This window comes from Dromiciops gliroides, chromosome 6 (assembly GCF_019393635.1).
Source record: "Dromiciops gliroides isolate mDroGli1 chromosome 6, mDroGli1.pri, whole genome shotgun sequence".
NCBI classification, from domain to species: Eukaryota; Metazoa; Chordata; class Mammalia; order Microbiotheria; family Microbiotheriidae; genus Dromiciops; species Dromiciops gliroides.
Window position 1 is genome coordinate 50,400,331 of NC_057866.1, and position 24,867 is coordinate 50,425,197.

The following is a 24,867-nucleotide window of genomic DNA, read 5'->3' on the forward strand; positions in this document are numbered from 1 at the left end:
AAGAAAGCAAGGAAGAAAGATAGTGAGAAAGAAAGAAAAGAGGGGCAGCTAGGTGGTACAGTGGATAGAGCACCGGCCCTGGAGACAGGAGTACCTGAGTTCAAATCTGGCCTCAGACACTTGACACTTACCAGCTGTGTGACCCTGGGCAAGTCACTTAACCCCAGTTGCCTCACCAAAAAAAAAAGAAAGAAAGAAAGAAAGAAAGAAAGAAAAGAGAAGATAAAGAGAAGGAAGGGAAAAAAGGAAGAATAAAAGTATCAAAACATTTTACAATTATACAGAAAACAAAAGTTTAGAAGAGGACAAAGTAATTTTGTTATAGCTGTGTTTAAATTTAATATATGCTTAAAAAAACAAATGAGTTGAGCATTTCACTTACAATCCTCTTTGTAGACTTGGTTATTTAAAACTCAAAATGACCTTTAAATTTTAACAGCATGTTTGTCACTGTCTACTATCACTCTTTAAGAATGAGGTTGGAGGCACAAAAAGGATAAGTAGTGAACCTGGTCGGGTACACATATGGGGACTAATGGAAGATCCCTTCCTCCCAACCCCAAATCCCATTTAACTCAGCCTATAGTTGAAAAGTATGTTAAGGGTAGAAAGAAAGGATCCACCTGATCAGAAGAGTTCTTGACCTGACTGGAAATGGCGGTAGAATGGAAACAGGTCGGCTGTTCACCCAGAAGATTAATGGATGTTGACCCCTATGACAGAGGGGTTCACAGAATCTCAAAGCTGGAAAAGAAAACCTCAGAGGTCATCTAATCTCACTCAGATGAAGTCACATGTAAAAATCTTTGCAAATCTTAAAATGCTAATAAATTATATTATACTATAAACACATATATACTATATTATAGTATGATATAATATATAAATGCTAATAATTGTAATAATACTAATACTCATAGGAATGACAAATTAACATTAGATATATAATGATATGGCATTAATATGTAACATTAGCATTTATATAGCACTTGGAAGTTTTCAGAGTGGTATGATTATAATAATGATATATAATACATTGTTTATAATAATAATTATTATTTTTATTAAATAGGGATCCCCTCTACAACATCACAGCCAAGAGGTCATCAAAAATTTTCTTGATGATCTCTACAGAAGAAGAGTGCTCTGCCTCCCAAAGTAGCCCATTCCTGATGGGTTAGAGTCCTAGCTCCAAGGGTAAGAAAGTTTTTCCTAAGATCAAGCCCATATCTGCTCCCCACCACTTCCACTCATTGCCCCTAATTCTATCCACTGCATCCAAGCAAAACATGTGTAACCCACATCCACATGATACCACTTTATACATTTCAATCACTGTGTCCGCTTCCCCACCCCCACACTGGGTCTTTGCCTCTCAAGGTTAAACCTCCTTGGGTCATTCAACCAGTCCTCATGTCCCCTCACCAGATTGGCCTCTCTCCTCTTGGCATATTCCAGCCTTCTTTGAAGTATGGCACCCAGAAATGGACTCAGCAATGCAGATGTAGCCTCATCAGGGCAGAGTACAGTGGGACTGGGCCACTTGCCCAACTCCCTCTAGTAAAGCAGAAGGTGATTGGGTTGGCTTTCAGGTGCCATCAATGATTTACAGTGAGTCTTGAGTTTACCTATACTTATGTCATAGGTAGAATAGGAAATGAAGTACTTGAGGTTGTTTTTCAGTCGTGTCTGACTTTTCATAACCTGATTTTGGGGTTTTCTTGGCAAAGATACTTGAGTGTTTGATATTTCCTTCTCCAGCCCATTTTACAGATGAGGAACTGAGGCATACAGGGTAGAGTTACTTGCCCAGGGTCACATAGCTGGCAAATGTCTGAGGCTGTATTTGAACTCATGAAGATGAGTCTTTCTGATTCCAAGCCCAGTGTTCTATCCACTGTATCATCTATCTGTCCTTCACACTGACAAACATAGGCAAGTTGGGGGAATAGTTGCTATGAAATTCACTAGTAGGTCTTTTCTTTAGGAACTGATGAGTATTATTTGTTGTCAGGATCTGCTTTATGAATAAACAGAATTAGCTCCCTTCCATACACTTCCCTCCCTCCCTCCCAAAATACACCACAACTCCCCTCGCCAGGTCCCACAGTGATTGAAATTTTACTGTTAGAAACTAATTCATTCATCTAGATTCTTCTTCCTGAGGTTCTCACTTAGAAATCAAATGACCCTGATTGGAGGTGGTGGTGGTGGTAGTGGACACACATATTAACCTACTTCACCTAAGGTATCAGTGACTGATTATATCTGATTTCCTCCTAACTGGAAGGTTCTACAATGTCCTCGGTAGGCAGAAAGCCCTAATGCCCTGGAGAAAGAGAGGAGAGAAACTAGAAGAGAAGGGGGCAGTAAAAAGGTAGAAAGAGACTCCAAAGAGTCTTCACATTTTGGTCTGTTTTGACACTTTTCCTCTTCTCTCTATTTGGTCTCTTCCTTGGCAATCCCATCTGTCCTTCTGGCTTCGGTGATCTCTGCTATGCAGATGACTGAGACATTTACATCTTCAACCCCACCTCTTCCCTGAAATATAGATCACTGCTAAATAGACTATAAACTCTGAGGCCAGAGACTGTGTCATTTGTCATATGTGTATTCTCAGACCTAGCACAACATCTTATATGAGGGTAGATGCTTAATAAATGTTTTCTGAATTTAATCTAATAGAATTGAATTATTGTGGACAGTTTTGAGGAAATATAATCCAAGTAACCCTCCTCAGAAAAACCCCAGGATATTGGGTAGTATCCTCTCAAGGACGATGTCTGTTTTCTGGTTGTCTGTGCTGTTCGTAGTTTACTCTGTGGAATCTACCTGTAGTAGTGATTACATAATTGCATCCCCAAATCGCAGGAGTAGATAAAGAAGGGCCTTATTATCTTGCAGAGCTATAACCAGGGTGGGACAACAGATGTAGAGTTCCTAAATTTATTGGGTGTTAATCAAACTTGCATTCCTTCAGCTTCTAGAAACTGAAAGTAATACATAATTTGATAGAAAAGTTCAAATAGGAGGCTTCTATAATAGTAATAATCAATACAGGTCTTTCTGATGAGTTTCCCCCATCCTGACCTCACCCTGCTCTCTGCCATGGTAGTGGCTCCTAGTTGTCCTTGGGTCAATCTCCCTTTGAGTTGCCATTTTCAAACTTCAGAGTCTGTCCAGCCAAGTTCATTGTTGGGGTGCCATAGTCCAATCCCAGCTCAATCCCAAATTGATCTGTTCAGAGAGTGCAACTTGGACAGAGATGTGTCTGAAGGGGGCATCTTCTTGGGATTGAATATATTCTTGAGGCGTCTCTGTTGGGCTCTCAGTGGGAGGCCCAAGGACGTCCCCCCCATCCCTAAGAAGCTCTGAAGTCAAAAGATCCAAGGTCTTTATCCCCTACAAGTGATTCTGTCTTAAAATGTTGATTGTCGAACGATGCTCACCCCCCAAAGCCTTTTGTAATGTCTGTCCCAGGTGTAAGAACAATGAGCTATAGTTCTGTCCCCTTGTGTCTAACATACAATGTGGGATAACATTACACAGGTTGAAATCTACTTTCAGGAGATAAAACTCTCCTCAGAAAGGATTTTCCTGAAGGCTATTTGGTCATTTCTAAAAAGATTAGTTTGATTCAATTTAGTTCTGGAACATTTATTGAGTCCCTACTTACTATGCAAGTGCACATAATGCCCATTTAATTCATCTCATCATAAAAATGGTGTCTTGACCAGCCATAGGTTTATCCTCTTTCTAAAGGAGAGGTGTATATTTTGTAAAGATGTATGCATGCTCATTTTGTCTCCTCAATAGAATTTATGAGCCTTGGAAACAACGACTAATTTTTTTTGTCTTTGTATTCTCAGCACCTAACCCAGTGACTGGAATGTAGTAGAGTATAAATAAATGCCAGCTGATTGTTGGTTATAAGCCTAGTTTTTCACATTAGTTTCATGAAGTTGTGATTGCCAAATGACGCTGATGTGATTAGTGAGCTCCTTCCCTAATATTTTTGTCCAATATAACATCTCCTCATCCCTAGGACGTGACAGCAGCACAACTTTGGACCTTCGATTTACATGTTGTTTCTCCCAATAGAATATAAGCTACTTAAAGATAAGGGCAGATTTTGTTTATTTTGTCTTTCTATCTCCAGACCTAGCCCTGATACATAGGTGCCTAAAAAGTGAGGAATGCTTGCCAAATAAATGAATTCTTTCCCTATTTTTTCCCCATCCTAATTTATTGCTCAGTGTCTAGAATGTGAGAACAACACAACTTCGGACCTTAGGTGTATGTGCCATTTCCTCCAATAGAAATGTAAGATTCTTGAAGGCAGAAACCATTTCATTCTCCAACGCGAAACACAGAGTCTGGAACAGTAGAGATTTAGTAAATGTTTACAGACTGACTGACTGATAGGTTGATTGATCTGGGGTTATGTCTTGCATAAACAAAAACACATTTCATAGTAAAGTAAAGGAGGATCATGGATTTCTGTTCTAATAATTTCTCTAAAGAGGATATTAATTGTCTCCCCACCTCTGCTTCCCACTCAATTTTAAGACAAAATGCTGAAGCTACAGAGTAATTCTACTGGAGTCAAATGGTGACCTGCTAATGGCCCACAGTAAAGTGGAAATGTTATTTTAATAATTAGAGAATTCAATCAAAAGAAAAAAGGCATCAGTTTTTACAAGTAGTAATGATGACATTTATAGGATGCTTTATGCTTACAAAATGTTCAGTACATGCCGTCTCATTGGATTCCCACAATACCCTGTGGGTAGGTAGAGCAAATAATTCTCATCTTCATTTTACAGATGGGGAATCAGCCTCAGAGAGGCAGAAGGATGACAATATCTAGTTGGACAGATGAGATAACCAAGGTCTGGAAAGGGTTAAGAGGCTTGATGAGGTCACACAGATAATAGAAGGGGAATCAGAATTTGAAGCCAAGCCCTCTGACCTCAAATACATTCCCCACCCCCACCCCCAGTTGAGTCTATGAAATGACTTAGCCAAGGTCATACAAACCAGTAAAAAGAGCCTCCACTCTAACCCTGGTCTAATGGCTCCAAATGCTGATTTCTTTCTTTTACTCCATGAATCAATAGAAGACCAGGGAATTTGTTGACCAAAGGTCTTTGGAAAAGGCTTCATCCCAGAGTGCAGAGCCTTCCATCCCTTATCTTCTTACAGAGAGACTTTGCCTGGACCAACCAGCAGAGGGCAGTGAAAGCCCTTCTAAAGAGACTTGTCAGGTGTGAGGAAAGACTGTCATCCCTAGTTTTCAGTTCCTGTCCTGTTATCTCAAAGAGAAAGTGCCCCTGCCAGAGAGACCATCAAAATAAACCTTTAAACATCTCCTCATGGGAAGCAGACACTCTAAGTCGATGGTCTGAGTTTCTCAATGAACAAAATCATGATTTCAGTTTTGCAACAAAATAATATATCAAATATCCAAATTTATTCCTGTATTATCATAAGATCATAGATGTAGAGTTAGAAAAGCTTTGAAGGCTATCTAATCCAACCCTATCTTTTTTTTTTTTTTGGTGAGGCAATTGGGGTTAAATGACTTGCCCAGAGTCACACAGCTAGTAATTATTAAGTGTCTAAGGCCAGATTTGAACTCAGATCCTCCTGAATCCAGGGCCGGTGCTCTATACACTGTACCACCTAGCTACCCCTCAACCCTATCATTTTTTCAATGAGGAACTGAGGGCCAGAGAGATTAGATTAGCCCATGACCACATGGGTACCATCTTTAATTTGAAAAAAATGATTTTGTTTTGTAACATGCCATCTTCCAAAACCTCTCCCTTTTTCTGGCAATCAAGTCACCAATGACCAAAGATCCCTAATACTGACCAAGCTCATTCTCTGACTCTACTTCCCTCCCCATCTTCCCAGCATGTCAGAGTTATATTATGCAATCTTTTTGTCTTTATTAAGAAAAAAATCTACTAGTACAAGTCTTTGCGCAGGGAAACAAAAATGTGGAGAGTCCTAGTGGAAGCAAGTGAGTAAATAGATGTTATAAACTTTAGTTTAAAAAACAAATACAGGGGGCAGCTAGGTGGCACAGTGGATAAAGCCAAACCTGGATTCAGGAGGACCTGAGTTCAAATATGACCTCAGACACTTGACACTAGCTGTGTGACCCTGGGCAAGTCACTTAATCCTCATTGCCCTGAAAAAAAAAAAAGGAAAAAAACACAAATAGAAGTACATTCAATCTGAGTATGAAGCCAGTGGTTTCATCAAGGGAGAAAAAAAAAATCCTCACCATCATGAGCAACACCATCAAAACTACATAATAAGTGATTTATTCATTATTTTCTTACCAGTATGTTAGGCAGGCACTGTATGGAGAGACCATACACAGCAACAACCTCCTGCCTTCTATGACCTTCCATATCTGGAGTCAAAAGAAGTAGCCATAAGATCATAAATCTAAAGTCTGAAGGTACCTCAGAGGCCATTTGATCTGACCACCTTTGTTTTGCAGATCAGAAAACTGAGGCATGGGGAGATTAAGGGATTTGCCTAAACTCATACACATAGCATGCAGAGACTGGATTTGAATCCAGATCCCTTTACTTCCAATCTGTAACCATATGTTTGTATAATTCCGCCCCATTCTGCTTTTTTTTTTTTTAAGGCAAAGGTCTCCAACATTTGTGTGGGGGTGAGGTACTATTTTTAATTTTTCTTAAGTCTTGAGATAACTGTCATGGGGAGACAGGGAAGGGGACTAAAGAATAATGACAGGAGAATCCCAAAGAAGAGAAGATCAGGGTGACCCAATGTTGAGACAATCCTTTCCCCATGCCTCTCTGCATGGAAGACAGTATGTTGCCAGCAATCTATCAGTTGAGGCTTAGAGATCTACTGGTTAGTGATTATGGACCAACTGGATCTTTAAATGGAAGGCTACATTTTATCCCCTATAATAATAATAATAATCAAATCCTGACTGCTCCAGAGAAATATAGAAGAAGGGCGTGGGGTGTAGGGCATTGGTATGAATGTTTAAGGGCCTTTGGACCCCTAAACAAAGTTACTGATTCACCCATTTGCTCATTCACCAAATATTTATTGAGTGTCTATGATATTCTAGGCATCTTATGTACAAAATACAAGTCTGTCTCATTTTAGAATCACCAAAGAATGCAATACATTTCTAGAGCTACAATAGCTGCATTGAGGAAAGGAGGTTGTGGGGCAGGGAGCAAAGAATTTTCAAATTAATATGATTTTTTTGCTTATAATGTACAAAAATCTCAACAAGTTAAATATATTTTAAAAGAGATAAGGTGTATAGAAACCTATTTTTTCCTATAAAACTGTAGAATTTTCTGCTAATGCATTGAATTTGATACTCTCAATGAATTCTCTCTCTCTCTCTCTCTCTCTCTCTCTCTCTCTCTCTCTCTCTCTCTCTCTCTCTCTCCTCCCTCCCTCCATCCTTCTGTTCCTCCCCCAGTCTTTTTCTTTCCCGTTTTTCCCTGTATTTCAGCTTCTCTCCTCCTCCTCCCTGTTCCCCCTTTCTCTCTCTCCCTGTCTTCCTATCCTCCCTTCTTTGCCTCTAATATGCATACAATGAGCAATGCTGTGTTACTCCTAATAAGTAAGAGAATTCCTCTTTTGAGATGAGTGCTCCCCAGGATACAATCCCTTAATGAAACCAGCTTTGTGGCAGAAAATTCTCTAGGCACCCTGGAAAATGAATACATTGCGTGCTTTTTTGTACTATGGAGGAAAATCACATTTTGTTTTGCCTTTGTTTGTTTGTTTCTCCAAATTGCCAATATTGTTGTAAATTGAAATAATTAAGTGATTTGGGTTCAGCAAGCCCCCAAAGAGGGGGGAAACATTTTTGTTGTAGAATACACGTGATACAGATGGGGGCTTTGTCTCCCGGGTTTGCCTCCAGATAATCAAACAGAGAGGATTTCCTTTAAGAATCCTTTCTCCTCTTTGGAGTGAGATAGAAACTGAGAGTCGCATTGCCCTGGCTGGCATAAGGGTTCTTTGAGAAGAAATGAAGGCTGTGCAAGTGCCACTTGCCAGGCAGATGATTACTGCTCTGTAAACACGGGTGCCTGCACTTTGCTCCAGCAGGGTACCCACACTGCCAGAATGGCTGACTGGTTTTCTGGGAACTGAATCAGAAAAGGAAGGACTGGGGGAGCGGGGCTCTCCATGACTGCAAACTGTGAATTCCCAGGAGACCCGAGCACACCTCCCCTCTGTTGGATCCATCTGTCGGATTTCCAGCACTTGTTCTCTCCTTCACCCTCAGGCTGAGAAGCCCAAACAGGCCCAGTAGAAGTCCCCTCATGGTATCTCCCTGCCATCTGTAACCCAAGTAGCCTTTGCTCAAGGCTTCCCTGCAAGACTCCTGGCCTGTGTGGAATAGACCTCAGTATCCCTCCTGGCCCCACCCTCCCCCTAGGTAACCATGTGATTCATGCAGGAATACTTCATTAATAATTGAGGGGCCTCCCACTCACTCTGCAGACAAAGGAGAGGGTCTGGGATGAGCTGATAAAATAAAACTCGAGGCATTGGCTGGAAGCAAAGGAAATCCCCTGGATTACAGGCCCTAGGAGCCACCAAGGAAATCCAAATGGCTAATGTTGAAAAATTTCAGGGCCAGTCCCTTAAATCATGTTCAAGGCAGTAAAAGATAATCAGTCAAGGCTGGATCCCAGAAATATGGACTGACCTGTGTCAGATGAAATAAATATTCTCATGGAACTAAGAATAGCATCTTGAGTGCTCGATAAGGAAAGACATTTGAGAAGGCAAAAGTGGAACGAGACTCCCATACTGTATTTCTTCACAGTTTCTAATTCTGTTTTGACAACACATCTGCTTTTTAACCACATCATGTGTCTTGAAAGCCCAAATTTGGTAAATCGGCACAGAGGAAACAGACAATGAATGAGACAAATGATCCATGGAGGATGGGGTCATGGAAAGCAACAGGGAAGGGAACAAGCAGTTTGGGGGGCAGAGAAATGGATTCTAAGCCAGGCCACCTGGGTTCTCCATTGGATGACACAGTGGGAAACTTTGGTTCTGACACCTGATCTTTATGATGGTCAGTGAGGTAATGTAGATGGATAGGGCTCTCTACCTGGAGTCAGAAAGACATGAGTTCAAATTCTGCCTCAGATACTTTTTAGCTGTGTGACCCTATCCTCAAGCAAGTCATTTCATCTCTGTCTTCCTTTGTAAAATGGGGATAATAGTAGCATCTACCTCCCAGGGTTGTTGTGAGGATAAAGTGAGATAATATTTGTAATTTACTTTACAAACCTTAAAGTGCCAAATAAATGCTAGCTGTTATTATTATATCTTATACCATAATGTAATATAGTATAAATATATTATAATATATGATACATTAATATTATGTATTAATTATATAACACATTAATATGATATATTGTAATATAACGTTATGTTATATACTCTATAAAAAGAAAGATCTCTTTCCTTGTTTCTAAGGGATTAACTGGGGATAACATTTAAAAAGTTGGATGCTCTTTTATTCACTCAATAAGCACATGGGCTGTGTGTGTGTGTGTGTGTGTGTGTGTGTGTGTGTGTGTGTGTGTGTGTGTGTGTAATGTGATAAAGAAGTCAAGGTAGAAGGGAGCATTCCTGCCCTTGAGGAGTCCATGGTGTAGCTGGCAAGAAGTAAGACTGAAGATCAGGTACTGAGTCTTGTGCAAACAAGAAAAGGATAGTGTAATTCAAGCCCTGGGGTCCAAAGAGCAATGGGATAAGCTACTTTAATTGCAAATGGCTTTTTGGAAGGGTAAGTTTTACACTGAGTTTTGAGTGTGTGAAATTATTTTCCTGTCTTGGAAGCTTTGGGGGGAAAAAGTACATTGTATTTAGAGGTGAAAGGGAGCCTGTAGGTCTTATAACCTAACTTCCCCTTTTTACAGATAAAGAAACTGAGGCCCAAAGAGGTAAAATGATTTGTCCAAAGTGACTTACCCAAGGTCACCCTGGCAGTAAATAGCTAAACTAGGAATCATACTCAGGTCCTTTTTCAAATCCAGTGTTCCCACCCTCCCCCAACCATATTATCATACCTCCCAGTCACTAAATCCAAGGATTGGAAGGAACCTGATAGATCATGCAGTCAGATCCAGACATAAACAGGAATCTCTGTTAGGAGAATCCCAGCAAATAGTCATCTAACCTTTTTTGGAACTGTTCTCATGGGGCAAACTCCTTTCCTGTGAAGGAATACCATTTCCACATAGTTCTAATTCTTAAGGAGTTTTCTTTATACCAAGTCAAAATGTGCCCCTTTGACAATCCATCATTTTGATTTTATACAGACATCATCCTATTCTTCAAGTGCTTAAATGTTTAAACACGGACTATATGCTGTTTTAAAGATTAGAATGAATAATGGATTGTATGATTTTAGTCAGAGGATAGACTAAGCACATACTGAGTTTAAATGTTACTTGCTCAGTTGAGAGTGCCTAGACTTACAGATGGGTAGAGCAGGAAGGGACTTTGCAGGTCATCTCATCCAACCTCTTCACTTTACAGAAGAGAAGGAAGGGTAAAGGAAGTTGTTCAAGGTCGCTGAGCAAGTTAATGGTAGTACTAGAACACAGGTCTCTCTATTCCAATTTCAGTTGTGTTTGCCTCCATATTGCACTGTCTCCATTTTATTCTCAACTCTAATTTTTAAAAGCTTTTGTTTTTATTTTGCTTTTTAATGTTGCCATTTCAAGTTTGAAAAGGCCATATACCTCAGGAGATAGAGAGCACTGGGATCGGTGAAAACCAGAAGTTGTAGGAGGAAAACAAAATTTGGGTGAAAGGAATTCTAGAAGCTGAAAATTAGACAGTTCACAACTGTCCAATAGGTGTATTCTCTGGCAAGTAGTCATATATCTTCTTGAACCTTTCTTTTTTAAAAAAAAAATTTTTTTAAGTGAGGCAATTGGGGTTAAGTGACTTGTCCAGGGTCACACAGCTAGTACATGTTATGTGTCTGAGGCCGGATTTGAACTCAGGTACTCCTGATTCCAGGGCCAGTGCTCTATCTACTGCACCACCTAGCTGCCCCTTGAACCCTTCTAATAACAAAGAACTCATTACCTGTAAAAGTCTTCCATTTCATTTTTAGACTGCTTTAGCTATTAGAAAATTCTTCCTTCAGTTGAGCTGAACCATGTCTCTCTGTCTCATTTCCATCCATTACTCCCTGTTCTCCCCTTTAGAAGCAAGCCGAATAAGTCTAATAATGCCTGGTTCACATGACAAGCCTTCAGACATTTGAAGATAACTATCATGGCACCCCAAGTCTCACCCAGACTAAACACACATACTTCCTTCAAGCAGTACTTATGGGTCACCTCGATCTCCTAATTGCCTTTTGGACATGCTCCCATTTGTCAGGGTTGTCATGAAGTGACAGTCCATGGCCTTTGAAAAGAATTCATCGAAAAATAAAGTCATGAATATAAGAGAATCATCTCGAGATAATCATTATTCAAATCGCCAACATTTTTCAGTCCACTCGGCACTCTGGCACTTCCTTGTCTCTTTTGTATATATGAGTTTGACTGGTAGAAAAGAATTTCAAAATTGTATGTTAAAAACTTTAAAAAGTTGTGCAGACTCGCCACAATGAGCAGAGAGGTTATATTGTATGGGGACAACTCATTAACATCTTAGAGGACCGGCAGTCCTCCTAATTGTCATCTACACCGAAGATTTCACTGGCACACCAAACTCAGTGTGTCCAAAGGGAAATTCATTACCTTCTCCCCACAAGTCCACTGCTAACCCATTCCTCATACAAACTCTCTAATTTCTATTGAGAAGCCCATTATTCTTCTAGTCATTCAGTTCATAACCTCAGAACTTGTCCTTGTCTCTTCCCTTCTCCCTTAAATACCCATAGACAAACTCTTCTTAAAACTTGTCAGTTTTACTGCTACTTTATTTCCCACTTCTGCACCATAGCAGTTGTTTAACAAACAGAGAGACAACAAGAGTTAGCGTGGTCTGAGCTTGGAGTCAGGAATACCTAGGTTCAAATTGGACATCTGATGTGTAAGGGTGTGAACCTTGGGCAAGTGACTTAAATTCTCTGGACTATTTCCTCTTTTGCAAAATAAAGTGGAGATAGTAATATCCAATCCTGCCTCACATGTTCATTGTGAGGATCAAATGAGATGATGTTGGTTAAGCATTTGGAAAAGTTAAAAGTGCTACATAAACATGGGATATTAATGAATGGGGGTTGAATTGAATTGAGTTGTATTGCACAAGAAATCCATCAATTAAAGAGAATAAATGCGCATTTTGAAACAAATAATCATAGTGTCTATGAGTAAAAGAAAATGAGGTGTCCTGATCCTGTTTCTCCTTCCCATTCATATTTCTCTTCTTTCTTTGGGGGTCAAATGTCAAAAGGCACGATAAAGATAATTAAAGGGACAAATCATGAAATCCAAAAGGGATGGCAGAGCCAGTGTTTGAAAGCAACCTAAGCCTTCTATCCCAGCTGGCTCTATGGATTGTTTCACAGTAATTAAAAACTGTTATGTGTCACCTAGGGAACAGATCTCAAAAATTACAGTATTATTATTGTTACAGAAAAACCAGGAACACATTTGTGATTTGAGGAGACCAAGTCAAGTCAGTTGCAGGTACTCCCCTGGGGGCTCACCATCTAAATATTCAAGGAAAGTGTGTGCTAAATATTCAGTAGATTCCCATTCTGAAATTTGCATGTGCCATTTAAAGGTGATTTGGGTGTGTTAATGCTATATTCTCTGTGTAGACCCAAGTCTACAGGGTCTAATCAGCAGGCACTAATTTAAATGCTTTTCAGTGACTTTAGTTACAAACTAAGGAAGATTTGTTTTAGGGCACTTTTCAACTTTGTAGAACAAGAGTGCAAGTAATGATGATTAGCTCTTGTCAGAGATGTAGAGGGTCTCTATCCCAACCTCCTTATTTTACATATTGGGAAACTGAGGTCCAAGCACATTAAGTAACTTGATCAGGGCCATAAAGGTCACATGCTAGAGACAAGATGTGAACTTTCTGTCACCTGATCCCAAATCCAGCAGCCTTTCCACTACTCTAGGCTGCTTCTTCAATATTGGTCTTATATTAAGGTGGGAAATTTCACCCCAATTACTCATTGCTTTAGGTGGGAGCATTTAAGGCCCCTAATAAAATGTAACTGTTTTCTAAGAAGAGATATTAGCACCTGAGTTCAAATTAGTTTATCTGATTAAGACAACTGGATAGAAGTTAAAAGGAGGTAAAGCTATCCAATAATAAAGCTATTCAATATCACCGTAATATACTATACTATTCTATACTGTACCATACTATACTATAATATTAATGACAACAACACATTTATTTATAGAGTGCTTTAAGCTTTGAGGTTTAACTGTGTATATTATTTTGTTTTGTTTTGTTTTGTTTTTGTTTTGCTGGGCAACAGGGTTAAGTGACTTCCCCAGGGTCACACAGCTAGTAAGTGTCAAGTGTCTGAGGCCAGATTTGAACTCAGGTCTTCCTGAATCCAGGGCTGATGCTTTATCCGCTGTGCTACCTAGCTGCCCCCAGCTTTGAGGTTTACAAAGGTATTTTCCTTACTACATCCCTATGAGATAGGTAGATATACTCAACCAAGGTATTAGGGGTGGGCTTCACACTTCTGCCAGCTATTGGTTCAGAAACCCAATTTTATTCTGCTTTTCCTCCTACCTTTCTGATGTCACTTTTTTGGACTCCTTCATCCATCCTTCTTCCTCCCACTTCCTAAATTCATACACTCTTCAAGGTTCTTTCCTAAACCTCCTTAAGAAGTTCTTCATTTGCTTTCTTCCACATTTTACCTTATTTCCTCCCCACTCTGCACTTTTTCTCCTCTGGGTATCCTCTCCCTCACTCTTACTTTCCAGCACCCCTTTATGAATGTAAGCTCCTCGAAGGCAGGGACTGTTTTGATCATTTATATTTGAATTCCCAGCTCTTAGCACAATGCCTGGCACAAAGTCAGTCAGTCAGTCAGTCAGTTTGTCTGACTGTCTATCTCTATCTGTCTATCCATCCATATCTTTCTCTCTCAATCTCTCTCTCTATCAATCTGTCTACCTATCATATCTCTCTGAATCTCTCTCTCTAGCTATCAATCTGCCTACCTATCATCTCTCTGTCTCTATCTCTCTGTCTCTCTCTTTCCTCTTTTCCTCCTTTTTCTTCCTGTGTCTCCTCCTTTATTAAGCTTCCTTACCTGGTGATGCTATCTAGTTCCATGATTTCAATTAAGAGGACCACTCCCAGATTGGTACCTTAACCTCCCATGTGTCCAGTTGTTTGCTGAACATTCAATCTCCTAGTCGATGTTCTACCCACACTTCAAACCAAATAGGTCCCAAGTGAACACATCATTCCCACCACTATGCTACTATAACCACCAGAATCTCTTAGTTTCCTAGGCTTGAGATCCTAGTTATTTTCAACTTTTCCCTTTCTCTCACTCTCACATATTCAATCATCTCAGAGGTGCTATCAATTCTGCCTCTGTACCATCTCTTGTATGTGTCTTGTAACGTCTTTTGTATCTTGTATCTCACATTATGTAACTAAAAGTTACACAAACATTCATTACTGTGGGTTAGGCTCACAACTCTTGATATCTACATTATTATAACAGCTTCCTCATTGGTTAGCTTACTGTTGATCTCTTCTCCAATAGACCATTCACAATTCTGCAAAAGTAATCTTCCTGGGAGCAGCTAGGTGGTGCAGTGGATAAAGCACAGGCCCTGAATTCAGGAGGACCTGAGTTCAAATCCGGCCGCAGACACTTGACACTGACTAGCTGTGTGACCTTGGGCAAGTCACTTAATCCTCATTGCCCTACAAAAAAAAAAGTAATCTTCCTCATGGACCCTACTCACTTTTACTGGCTCCCCATTACCAACATGATACAATGTAAATTGCTTATCTCAGCATTTAAGACTCTAAAATCACACCCCAGATTAGAAAGGTAGCACAATACAGTAGATATACCATGGGAATTGGAATCCCCAATCTTCTCCTTACGTACCATGTGATCAAAGACAAGTCATTTCACTTATTTGGGGCTCAGTTTCTCCTTTTGTTTAATGAGGGGGTTGGTATAGATGGTCTCTGTAGTCCCTTCCAGTGCTGGATCAATGAACCTATGATTAAGCTTTAATTTATATCCCTCTGCCTCCCATATGCTATATCTAGTGAAAATGGACTACTAGCTATTCCTAAATCTTGCCTTATTCTCTCCTTACCCCCTTACATTTGAAAACCCTTTTAGGGAGTAGAGGGGTAGCTAGGGGGCACAGTGGATAGAGCACTGGTCTTGGAATCAGGAAGATTCACCCTCCTGAGTTCAAATCTGGCCTCAGACACTTACTTGCTGTGTGACCCTGGGAAAATCATTTAATCCTCTTGGCCTCCGTTTTCTCATCTGTAAAATGTTCTGGATTAGGAAATGGCAAACCATTCTGGTATCTTTGCCAAGAAAACCCCATATAGAGTCACAAAGATTTGGACACAACTGAATAACAACTCCGAGAGTGAACTCCTTTTAGAGTCTCATCTCCATCTTTTGACATCCTTCCTTCAAGATCCAGCTTGGGGGCCACCTCCTGATAGAATAGAAGCTTCTGTGATGTTTAAAGGTAGAAGTCAGTCTTCCTCTCCTCAAGCTCCCATCCCTCTCTGCATGACCTCGCCTACCCACTTATCACATTCTAGTTAATTGTATGTTTATTCGTGTACCTGTTTAATTCACTGACAACAATGCAGCCTCCTGTAAGGTAGAGAATATATTATTTCTTGACTAACTATCATAGTGATATGAATGGTGTGCTGGCAAATATATAATAACTAGCAGTCCAAAGAAAACCAATTTAGGCAAGTCACACTTTGGGAGGGGGCAATGAGGGTTAAGTGACTTGCCCAGGGTCACATAGCTAGTAAGTGTCAAGTGTCTGAGGTCAGATTTGAATTCAGATCTTCCTGACTCCAGGGCTGGTGCTTTATCCACTGCGCCACCTAGCTGTCCCAAGACACACTTTTAAGTTTAATCTTCATTAACTTTTTTCCCATAATTTTAAGCCTAGACAATGTACAAACCAATAAAATAAACCCTGATTTGAAGATTTTGCCAATTTCTGAGATGCAAATGCTTGCACTGAAAATTTAACGATTGGCTTTTGTATTTTTTTTTGAGTTGGATCCAGTATTTGATTCTTATTTTTCAAATAAGAAAACTGAGGCCTAGAGGGAAAGTAACCCACTCATTCACATGAGTAAAGAAAATAACTGGGCTTTAAGTCAAGGCCCTTTGAGCCTTGTGAATATAGTAAACACTTCTCCAGTGGATTTATATTTTGGTGGTGAGGAAGTTCCTGTCCTGTGATTTCATTGGTATAGGAAACTTCCAGCATGGAAACTCCCTCTGCCAATGCATATCAGCAAGGAGTTTGCAATGTAATGTTTTAGATAGTTGTCTGGGGGTTCTGTGAGATGAATTCATTTGCCTGTGGCCATAAAGTGAGTATGTGGGAGAGATGGGACTTGGACTCAGATCCTTCTGTCTCAAAGGCTGGCTCTCTATTCTTTTTTTTTTTTTTTTTTTTGGTGAGGCAATTGGGATTAAGTGACTTGCCTAGGGTCACACAGCTAGTAAGTGTTAAGTGTCTGAGGCTGGATTTGAACTCAGGTCCTCCTGACTCCAGGGCCGGTGCTTTATCCACTGTGCCACCTAGCTGCCCCCTGGCTCTCTATTCCTTAAGGCAGCGTGCATCTTAATAAGTAGCAAGGCAACTTGGGGGAGAGACAGGAGGTAGCACAGATCAAGCAAGTCAATTCCCCATCATCGCCTTGACCACCATCTCTCCTCAAATCTTTTTTTTCCATATAAATATTTTATTATTTTCCAGTTATATTTAGAGATCGTTTTCAATATTTGTTTTTATAAGATTTCCAGTTTCCAATTTTTCTCCCTCCTTCCCCTCCCTCTCCCTTCCCCAAGCGGCAAGTAATCTGATATAGGTTATATATGTACAATCATGTTAAACGTATTTCTGTATTAGTTGTGCTGTGAAAGAAGAATCAGAGCAAAAGGGAAAAACCTCAAAAAAGGAAAACAACAACGACAAAAACAATAGAAATAGTAGGGTTTCTCCTCAGATCTTAATGGAGGCAACTAGGACTTGGGATCCCCAAACCTTGGAAATAGCCACATTTCCAGTCCCGTCAGCCATTGTCCTGGGAAGCAAACCCCTATGTAGATGCAGCATGGTGACTTCTCCCACAGTTGCTACAGCCACAGCTACTGAGGACTAAGAAAAGAATATCCTGGCCACAAGAGTCCTTGGCACCAGCAAATTGTTCAACATCGGAAACTGATGTGATTTTCTTTTTTTTCTGGGCAATGAGGGTTAAGTGACTTGCCCAGGGTCATACAGCTAGTAAGTGTCAAGTGTCTGAGGCCGGACTTGAACTCAGGTACTCCTGAATCCAGGGCCGATGCTTTACCTCTGCGCCATCTAGCTGCCCTAACATGATTTTATAAGTGGAAATGACATTAAACAATGGAAACATCATTGATTTTGCTACTGAATCCTCAGGACCACAGGATCTTTCCATCTGGCCTGCAGCTGAAACCTTCCATGGATATTTTCTCCCCCACTAGATTGTGAGTTGTTCCCTGAGAGCAGGGCTGAGTTCAGTGCTTTTGCACAGGGTCAGTGCTTAATAAACACTTTCCTTCCTTCCTTCCTTCCTTCCTTCCTTCCTTCCTTCCTTCCTTCCTTCCTTCCTTCCTTCCTTCCTTCCTTCCTTCCTTCCTTCCTTCCTTCCTTCCTTCCTTCCTTCCTTCCACTATGAGATCGTGTGACTCTAGGACTGACTTCTCACAGTCTAGGAGGGTTGAAAGGGTATGGGACATGGCTCAGGTCCAGTGTATTATCCCTGAGTGAAATTATGATGAGGAGGCCTATATAGATTGGGATAAAAAACCGACTGGGATGTACCTTAGGGAAGGAAAAACGAGTGATCTGGGGGCAACAGATCTGGAGTTGGAAAGGAGAAAGGAATAAGAATTTATTAAGTACCTATCATGTGTCAGGCATTGTGCTAAGCACTTTACAAATATTATCTCATTTGATTCTCACAGTAATCCTGGGAGGTTGGTGCTATTATGAATCCCAATTTATAGTTGAAGCAAATGGAGGTTAAGTGATTTGTCCAGGGTCACACAGCTACTAAATGTCTGAAACCAGATTTGACCTCAGGTCTTTCAGATTCCAGGCAAATGTCCCATCAACTGTACCAACTAGCTGCCTCAAAAGGTACCTATTAATACAAAAGATAAAGTCTTCCTACTTCACAATTTTACTCCAGGAGTCTCTATGTTTGGCTTTTGTATCTTCCATCTTCTTTCTTTTTTCAGTGCTTAGCACAGTGCCTGACACATAGTAGGTGCTTAATAAATGTCAATTGACTGACTGTTTCCCACATTCAGGGTCCTTGGGTCCCTTTTCTCAGCCTATCCATGTCTGTTCCAGTATCACAGAATCTGAGAATTGGAAAGGACCTCAGAGGTCAGCTACTTCCCCCCCAGACCTAACCAATAATCCCCTTTAGAACCTCTCCAACAAGTCATCATTCAGCCTTTGCTCACAAGCTCTCAGGGACAGAAAACCTGTCATCTTTAAAGGTGGCCTACTGTACCTTGAGGCAGCTCTAATTGAATGAAAATGTGTTTGGTTTTCTGTTTTGTTTTGTTTTGTTTTGTTTTACCTTGAGTCTTTCTGCACTTTCCACTCATTGCTTCTCATTCTGACCTCAGGGCTATGCAGGACAAATCCAATCCCTCTTCCACATGTAAGCCCTTTAAATACTTGCAGTTGACTATAATTTATCCCAACAGAGTCTTCTCTTCTCTGGGCTAAACATCTCCAGGCCTTTCCCTGGATCCTCACATGATATGAGCCTTTCATCATCCTAGACCTCTAGTAGACGAACTAGTTTGTCAGTGTCTTTCCTAAAATGTGTTTCCCAGAAGTGAACACAATACTCCAGATGTGGCCACGCCCCAGGTTCTGTGTTGGGGCTCCCTTTTCCTTGACATTGAAAGGAAAGCAACTGCCGTACCTTTGTCCAGGATGCCAGGAGTGAGAATGGAAACCATGTCAAGTGCTTTATTCAAATAAGACAATGAAATGGGGAAGATGACAAGCCACTGTAGAAATAGAACCCACATGGTCTTATAAAGTTTCAAACACTTCTGGCTCCTGTTCTAGGAGCCTAAATAAGAGCAAGCTGTCTCAAGAGCTAACGGTTCTGAGAGGAGGCAGAAACCCAGCAGGCCCAGCTGCCAGACAGCATTCACCAAGAGCCAGTCTTCCAAAGAGGTTCCAGGTTATCACTGCCACAGGGTAGAGGCTCAATGCAGCGTGGGAGGGCACACACTTTCTTTGATATGTCCAGGGCTGATCTTACAAAATGGATGCCATAAGTAGTCTCCTATTTAGTCTGATTCCAGCTATCACCAGAAGGTCCATTTCCCAACTCTCTTCTTTCTCCCCTGTTTACTCACTTCTGAATAACATACCTCCATAGGTAAGCACAACCATCGACTGAGGTTTGAGGTTTAAAATATAGTGTTCCTCACTTTCACTCCAGGAGAGGTAATTAACTGGCTTAAAGTGCACACTAAAGTAGACATGATTCATTTCAAATCCTTCAGGGAGAGCAAGTCTGGACAAAGGGAAGAGTAGAAAGACTAAGAGGGTACCGGGAGGATTGTCACAGAGGCATCAGAAGAGGCTCAAGGTGTTGAGCTTTGCTTTCTGCCCTTTCCCAAACATTTGCAGTGAAACCTATAACTCTACTTGCAAAGCCATTGTTTCCTGATGTATTTATAATGCTTACTTTCTTTTCTTTTCTTCAAATGAGAAGAGCTTTGGCTTTAAAGAGATAGGTAGAAATGTCTGGAGAATGGGGGGGGGCAATCTCCAAGATATTTGGCTAGCCCCTTACTTCCCAATCAACGTTTACTGCATCCAATATGCTAAAAATCAAAGCTTTCTACCTTGTAAATCTTTGCCAGCAAGTCAAGCATTTTCCAGTAGAATAAAAAAAGGAGGCGATTGGTTAGGAGGTTAAATATGTCAAGGAATAAAAGATCCCTTTTCAAAGATAGAGAACTGGGAGGAGAGAGGGGGGCAAAAGATGAGAGAATTTATAAAAGGAAAGAGAAACAAGGAAAAAGACAAAGGTTAGATTGATTTTTAGTGAAAAATACCTGAAGTTTAAGAAATTTGATAAGGTCTTTAAACTTGATATTCTCTGCTGTGTTTTCATAGGATTAAGGAGGGTTCAAATGAGTTTTGTGTCTCCCTCAGTACACAGTATAGGCTGTGCCTTGCTCACAATAGACATGAAACAGGCAGCTAGGTGGTGCAGTAGATAAAGCACTAGTCCTGGATTCAGGAGGACCCGAGTTCAAATCCAGCCTCAGATACTTGACACTTACTAGCTAGTGTGACCCTGGGCAAGTCACTTAACCCCCATTGCCCCACAAAAATAAATAAATAAATGGAATTTTAAAAACAGACTTGGAACAACCATTTGCTATATGATTCATAAAATCATAGGATGTTAAAGCTGAAAGGAATTATAGGTACCCCTAATTTTACAAACAAAGAAATAGAGAGTCCCAGCTAGGGTTGCATAGGTAAAGGCATGTGACAGGTCTTCTGCCTCTGAAGGCTATGTTCTTCAAATTGAAACTTAAAAATGAAGGCATTGGGGGATTAATATGAAATTTGGAACAAAGACTTATCTGTGCCATTTGAGTGTCATCAGCCTGTTCTTTACTATGAAGCCTCTTCCCAACATCCTCAATGGTTCTCTCCCCTCAAAATGGCGCTGAGGAGCCAGAGGTTCTGAGTAAAGGTGAAATCCCTGATATCTCAGTATCTTAACTGTTTTTTCCCCACCTTTTATGCCATTGTGGGCCAATGGAGTGTAATAGTTCTCTTGCAATTAACCAAGGTTAGCTGTCCACTCTGACATGTTGTAGAAGGCTTCCTTCTTATAAGGGCAAAGGTTGAACTAGATGGCTTCTGAGGTGCTGTCCCATTATGTTGCTCTGATTACGATTCTTTCCCCAGGATCTATAGCCCCACACTCATGTTTTCCAAATGGACCACCATGAGACTATTTCATCATGGTAAAATAGGCCTTTGACCTTCCAATCATGGCCTTTATGATGTTGGCCTCCTAGGTTAGAGAGCAAGCAAGCTTTAAAGGAGATGCAACAGGAACACTAGGGTTTTTTTTAATTTGTTTTAGTTTTTGTTTTTTTTGGGGGGGGAGTCACTTTGTTTTTTCTTCCTTCTCTTCCCTCTTTTCTTGGATTATGCTGGTGACTGGATATTGATTGTGTCTTGTCTTCCTTCCAAGATCCATTTGGAATGAAAATCATCTCAGGAAGAAATGTGTTCTGCTTTAATCCCAGCCTGTGCATGGAAAGCCATACTTATGTGATCACCCTGAGACAATTTGGCACATAGGAAAGATACAATTTTATGGAAGAGTACTTACATGCTTTGGGCTACACCAACCCATGCTGATTTCTTAAGAGAGGCATATGTTCTGCTGCTAAGCACTAATAATAATAATGCATGAGCTAGACCCATCTGAGAGGAAAGCCTCTGGCTAACACTTCTACTTGGGATGCAGATTTTCATCTCTTCTCTCTCCCTGTCTCTGTGACCCAGACTTCAACATTCATCTCATCCACATTGAGACTCCCCTCTTCTTTTCAAACTGGGTGTGCTGAAAGCTTCTGAGTTCCACAGAGGTTTCTGGGAGATGTAGTTTCCAAAGAAATCATGGGGGCACACACCTTCTTACATCCAATAATGCTGATGATAGCTAGTAGCTGGTATTTATATATTACTTTAACATTTCACAACATGCTTTACATATCACATCACAGATCCCTGAAACAATGTCAAGAGGTGGGTAGTATTATCTCTATTCTACATAAAAGTATCAAAATGTTTAGTGCCATGTGTCCTGGTTTATGGTTCCTTTTTCCAAGATGCCACTGGGCAATGCTATTTGAGTGTAAGAAGAACCATATGTTCTTCACCATGGCATCAGGCTCAGGGAGCACTGAGAGCTGGTTCTTTCCTTAGTTGGACACTCTCCTACCCAACTAATCCAAAACAAATGCCAACCTTAAAGGTTAGAGCTCTGTATGAGAGGGTTGGGATCTAATAAATGGTTCCCTGGCTAAGATACTTAAGCCCCCTTTAAAACCATTGTTCCATGTGACATCTGCCTCCAGGAAGAAACTTTCAATTTCATAAGTTGCCAATTAAGACAGTAAAAGGCACTTGGTCTGCTTGGAAGAGCATAACAGCAAATACCAATGGACTACATTGCCAAAAGCAACTCAGGGGGAGCAAGGGGAGATTGAGCATGGCAACTACTCAACCCAAATTCCCTTTAATGCCATTTTGCATTGGCCCACAATGGGGCCATGGGAAATGGTATCCTGGGAGGAAAATCACTCAACATGTATTCTTCTTCCCCACCTTCTTGAGGAGGAAGAGACCACAAAAGTGGGGAGGTGGGAGAATGAGAGTATAGTGCAGTTAGGAATTATACAATAAACCCATAGGTCTACTGGGTAATTAATTATCTCCCTAAGCCTGAGATGTAGTCATAGATGAGTGAGTCAGACCAAAGCACAGGTTTACATAATAACTGCCTGATTTTAATTGAATATATGTGTTATGAATCTTTCTCTGCTAAAGTTCTCCTCCAGTGTATCATTGTACATGGAAGGCCCCCTGTATTCTCAGAGACAGCTTCAGATGAGTACAAACTGTGGTAGATCCTGCCAGGCTTGACGTGCTTAGCATTATGACTTGGTGCTGACAGACTATGTGTTATCCCAGCACCAGCTCAGCTAAGTGTGAAGGCACTCGTCACCATATGGGTGGCCACCAGTTAATTGTTATTTTTAAAATAAATTTTGTCAATACCTTTTATTTCTACATGGCATGAATTTTCCCCTGTATCTTTCCCTATCCCCATACCCATCACAAAGGATTCTCAATTATAATTTTTTTAAGAAATAAAAGGAAGAAAAGAAAATAAATCAGCAAAGTCAATCAACTCATTGAAAAAAAACTGACAATACACTTAATGTTCCATACCCATGAGCCCCCTCCTTCTACAAAGGAGATGGGGGGTAGAGGTTTTCTTTTATCATCTCACTTCTTTGGAGCCACACCTTTTCTTTATAAATTCACAACACATATTTTGTTTTACTTATTTTGTGCTGATTGTTCTACTTACATTGTTGTCATTTTGTAGAGCAATTCTATTTCTACCACTTTGTTCATCTAACTCTTTCCCTGTTCCTCTATATTCATCATGTTTATCATTTCTTGCAGTCTTATAATATTCCATTACAACCACAATGATTATTAGTCATTATCACTATTATTTTCCTGTTGGAGAGAGATGTGGCCTTGAAGCCAAGAACTGAGTTCAAATCTTGCCTCTTACCCCAACTGGCTGTGTGACCCTCAGCAAATCATGCAATATCCTAGTGCTCTAGGCAACTTTCCAATACTATAAGTTGCAGAAGTATGACCTGAATTTGTGGGGGGAGTGTCTTCATTCAGGAGTTCTTTATGACAATGGATTTATGGGTTTAATCTCTATCCCTGTTTTATCATCATCACCATCATCATTAACTAAAGGTATCTCTAAGCACTTCTCCTTGTTGAGGAAAAACTATCTACTAAGGGTTTAATTCAGATGACCACTACATATACTACTGTGAGCAAGAATCTCTTTGAAGAAATGGAGTAGCCTTCATAAGAGGGTGAGAAAATCAGTAATGGGGAATAATCTAAAAAATGACATTATGATATCTGTTGGAATCCAAGCCAAACCATTCAGCATTACAATAATACAAGTCTATGTTCCAACCACTGATGCTGAAGAGGCCAATGTTGATCAGTTCTATGAAGACTTACAAACATCTTCGAGAAATAACAACAAAAAAGACATTGCATTCATCATAGAGGATTGGAATGCTAAAGTAGGAAATCAGAAGATAATTGTAATAACAAGCATTTTGTCTTGGTGTACAAAATGGAGCAGAGTATAAACTAATAGAATTTTGTCAAGATAACTCACTGGGCATAACACTCTTTTTCAACAAACCAAAAGGTGCTTCTACAGGTGGATATCGCCAGATGGCCAATACTGAAATCAGATTGATTATATATTTTGCAGCCAAAGGTCAAGACACTCTATACAGTCAGCTAAAATGGGACCTGGAGCTCAAATTATGAGCTTGTTATTGTAAAATTTAAACTTAAATTGAAGAAAGCAGGGAAAAACATTAGACCTTATAGTTATGAACTAAATAGCATCCCTTATGAATAAGAAGTGGAGGTAATAAATGGATTTAAGTGATTAGATCTTCTAGAGTACCTGAAGAACTATGGACAGAGGTCCACAATACTGTATAGAAAACATCAACAAAAAACACTGCAAAGAAAAAGAAGGGCAAGAAAGCAAAATGGATGTCTGATTAGGCTTTACAAATAGCTGAAGAAAGAAGGAAAGTGAAAGGTAAAGGAGAAAAGGAAAGATATACCCCTACTGAATACAGAATTCCAGAGAATAGCAAAGAGAGATGAGGTTTTCTTTAATGAGCAATACAAATAAATAGAAGAAAACAAAAGA

The 24,867-nt window shown here is 40.2% G+C and overlaps 1 pseudogene; it reads left to right on the plus strand.

The window, feature by feature from the left end:
* Positions 1-24,564, plus strand: part of LOC122731977 — a 31,903-nt pseudogene extending 7,339 nt beyond the window's left edge.
* The last annotated feature ends 303 nt before the right edge of the window (positions 24,565-24,867 follow it).